Source organism: Pundamilia nyererei, unplaced genomic scaffold (genome assembly GCF_000239375.1).
Source record: "Pundamilia nyererei isolate P.nyererei 1_Seehausen unplaced genomic scaffold, PunNye1.0 scaffold00059, whole genome shotgun sequence".
NCBI classification, from domain to species: domain Eukaryota; kingdom Metazoa; phylum Chordata; class Actinopteri; order Cichliformes; family Cichlidae; genus Pundamilia; species Pundamilia nyererei.
Window position 1 is genome coordinate 624,870 of NW_005187460.1, and position 3,729 is coordinate 628,598.

Here is a 3,729-nt window from a genome sequence, read left to right on the forward strand (position 1 = left end):
TGACAGGAGTGTCACCTGTTGTGGTCTTCTGCTGCTGTAGCCCAACTGCTTCAGTGTCCAATATCCTGTGTATTCACAGATGCTCTAGCTTGGTTGTAATGAATGGTTATTTGAGCTACTGTTGCCTACCTCTGACATCAACAAGGCATTTTACCCAAGAGAACTGCTGCTCACTGAATATTTTCTCTTTTCTCCTTTTTGGAACATTCTCTGCAAACCATCAAGATGACTATACGGGAAAATCCCAGTAGATCAGCAGCTTTTCAGATACTAAGACCACCCCATGTGGCATCTATATGATGTTCAAACTCACTACAATAACCTTTTTTCCCTGTTGTAATGCTCAGTTTGAACTTTGAACTTCATGCCATTACAGTTAAGAATGGACATTTCAGAGCTAGATGAGAATTGTGATATAATAGCTGGGGAAGAAAGATGCAGACAGAGGATAGAGAGAGGTGAGCAGTTCTTCGGGCTTGCATGGAAAATAGTCGATATGTGGCTTTGCAGAGCCAGCATGTCAAATATCTGTTTTGCTCTTTCTTTTTAATATATTCACTTCTCCTGTTATTTTTCATGTACCCATTTGAATTAATATTAGTTCCCCTACACGGTCTGACGGAGAAGCAATCTTACAGGTGGGGCCACAAATGAAGAACTGGCAAAGCAGAATATCTTACAACAACACTCGCAGCAGAAAGAACATGAAGATGCTCACTTTATCATGCTTCCAGCAGTATGGTTAGAAGATATATGCAGCAGACTGCATATGTTGTTCCAGGGATAAATGCACAGATTGTAACAAATATGCCTTTAAGGAGATAATTATGCACCATATCATGAATCTCTTGCTACATTGCTTTACTGAAATGCAGCAGATGAATGCATATGTAGCTATGCATGCATGCATGACCACACTCTTCATTTCTCTTGTTTCTACTTTTTCATACTTTAGTCGTCTGTGTGCTGGAAATGGATACTATTGTTATTTATCTGGTTATCAGTAAGTTGCACATAATGAGCAAGCAGTAACTTGATTCTGTCCCCTATTTGTGACCCCATTAGAGAAGAGGAAGCATGGGGATAAAGCTATTTGTTACTTGTTTTGTTGGGATCGCTACTTTGCCCACAGGTACACAGGGAGCATGAGCACATCCTGACCCCTCACACATAACAATTTGTAACAAAATGGCAGATAATAGTCCTGTGTGTGTTGCGTATGTGTGCGTAAGAATGTGTGCTTTTGTGTTAGACTTTTTTGGATGAAATTGGTGCGAGATAGAGGGAGTGTCAGATCGAATGGCAGCAGAGGAAAAAAAAAACAACAGATAGTATGGAAATGAAAGTGAAGAGAAGTCTCATGGTCTTGAATGAATAGCACACAGGCAGGTAGCTCTGAATGTGTTTCCTCTGTGGCGCAAAGGGAGGCATCCATCTTTATTTGGGAACAGCAGGAGCTGGAAAACCGGCAGAGTCGCCATGAGGGGACAGAGATAGAGGCAGGTAGAAAAAGAGAGGGAAGGAGTAAATATATAGAGAGGCTTAGAAAAGGACTTTTTCTTTTCTCTAGTTACTTTTGTTTGTGTTCCTTCCATTCAGCATTTCTCTTTAGTTTGCATGAATATTTTTCCTTTCTTTTCTATTTGCTTTTTTTCTCTTCTTTAACGCTCACTTTTTTTAACACCCCCTCAGGCCCTGTCTTGTTCTCGTTCTTCTTCTGCCTTCCATCCATCTCTCCCTCTCATCACCCAATTAGGCCTAATGGAAGAGTGGCCTAATGACGAGGACCCGGGGGAACAAATACATTTAGACTCGCCTCCAGCCACCAGCAGAGACACATATACGCTAGCAACACTACTACTTTCCATTTAATACCAGTTGATGAGACAAATTAGCCAGGGGAGGAAAACGGATGTGCATTCAAGAAAAATTCTTTCATCTGCGCATCCACTTTCTGTTCCTAGAAAGATTAGAGACACATCACATTAGACTTCAACTCAATGAAGCATATTGTACCAATTGGCAGCTCATGCATGATGACCAAACAAATATCAAATATAGTAGTGTGTAAAAATCCTGAGCCACCTCTCATTTCTTTATATTTTCTTTTCAAGGATCCAGACTTTCTTGGCCTTTCACAAGAGTTCTCCAGGTATTCTGAAGGTCTTTTATTGTTTTTTTGGACAGTAGCTTCATTTTTCACTCATTGGCCTATGTCTGCACGGTGTACAGTGTGTCCTTGAAAAAAAAAAGATGTGGAAGACAAAAGAAAAAGTGGCAGCCCTAAAAGCTTGTGTACTTGAGAATTAGGGAAAATCAATCCAGCAAAGTCCTGACATGGACCCGACTGATGCCCTACAGCTGATTTGGATAAGCCCCATAAGAAATGGTCTCAGTGGAAGGATGGCTGTCAAGAAGCCATTCTTAAGGAAGAAAAACAGGAAGAAAAGGCTAATGTCTGGCAAATTGCAGAAGAACTGGATTGAACATAAATGGCAACAGGACTTCTGTTGTGATGGATCTGAATTTCAATATGTACAGAGGGTGAGTGTCTGCAGAATTCTGTAAAAGATGGTGGAGGCTCTTTTTAACTACCATACAGTGCCATCTGGAAAACATCTGATTGGCAATGGCTTCATTTTCATTTATTGTCTGTTGGCCTCCTCAGAGCCTGGACCTCAACGTTATTGAAGCAGTATGGGATCATGATCACTAAGAACAGAACAGCCAACATCCAAAGAAGAGCTTTAAATGTCCTTCAAGAAACCTGGAGAACTATTTGTGAATGCTACTTACAGAAATTACAAAAAAGCTTTCTGAAGAAAGTTCAAGGCTATGTTGAAGATTAAAGGTGGTCATACCAAATATTGACTTTCAAACTCATTAGAATTGTACAAACGGTGTTTTTGCCTTATACACTGCATTTTCATGTGTATTTTCAATACATCCCTGCATCTTTTTCTTTGTTCTCTGTAATAAATCTCAAAAAAATTGTGATAATAATGATTACACCTTATGGAAATGGGGACATTTATAAAGATTTTTAAAGAGAACATTTTGTTTTCAGCACCAACATTTGTGTTTGCATCTTTTTGTGTTTGTGTCATCAGTGAGCTACAGGTGCTTGTGTCTTTGTGTAAAGCTATCGTCATCATCTCTCTCAGCTTCTCTCCTGTCATACAGTCTGTTGGCAGTTTAGATGCACTGTTGTGACACATTAACCTACTGCAGAGTTGTTATTCACGAATCCCGCTATGCCACCGAAAAACACTAATGCACCCGCCATCAGAAAAGTAGAGACATACACACAGGCAATCACGCTCGTAGTAACACCAACACACAGGCAAACCACTCTCAGGTGTCAGTGCGGGATCACTGTGATCTCATCAGTGGGTCTCACCTCTCCCTCTTGTTAGTCCAATCAGCTGTCATTATGTTCCGCTAATCACAGTCTCAATGTGTCATCACAGCAAGACAGGCCAATCCATGGGGAATGAGGTCATCATCATTCGACAGGAGACGCGCTTGTATTTCTGCAATTAGGTTTTGTCTAATCATGAATAAGACCTCGCGTAGCCTGATTACGCTGCTGTGTCACTGATATGCAACCTTTCAAGCGCTTGATCTTTCAGGAAATAGTTCGTCTCCTACAGTGGTCCAAGATTTATTTGTCTTACAAACTGACTCCTCTGGAGAGGTTGTTAACTTCCAATCCAACTGGTATCTGCT

General features: G+C 40.7%; 1 protein-coding gene across 3 annotated transcripts in view; it reads left to right on the forward strand.

The window, feature by feature from the left end:
• Window positions 1-3,729, forward strand: part of cacna1ia (calcium voltage-gated channel subunit alpha1 Ia) — a 190,634-nt gene that overhangs the window by 112,256 nt on the left and 74,649 nt on the right. The window lies entirely within an intron of this gene.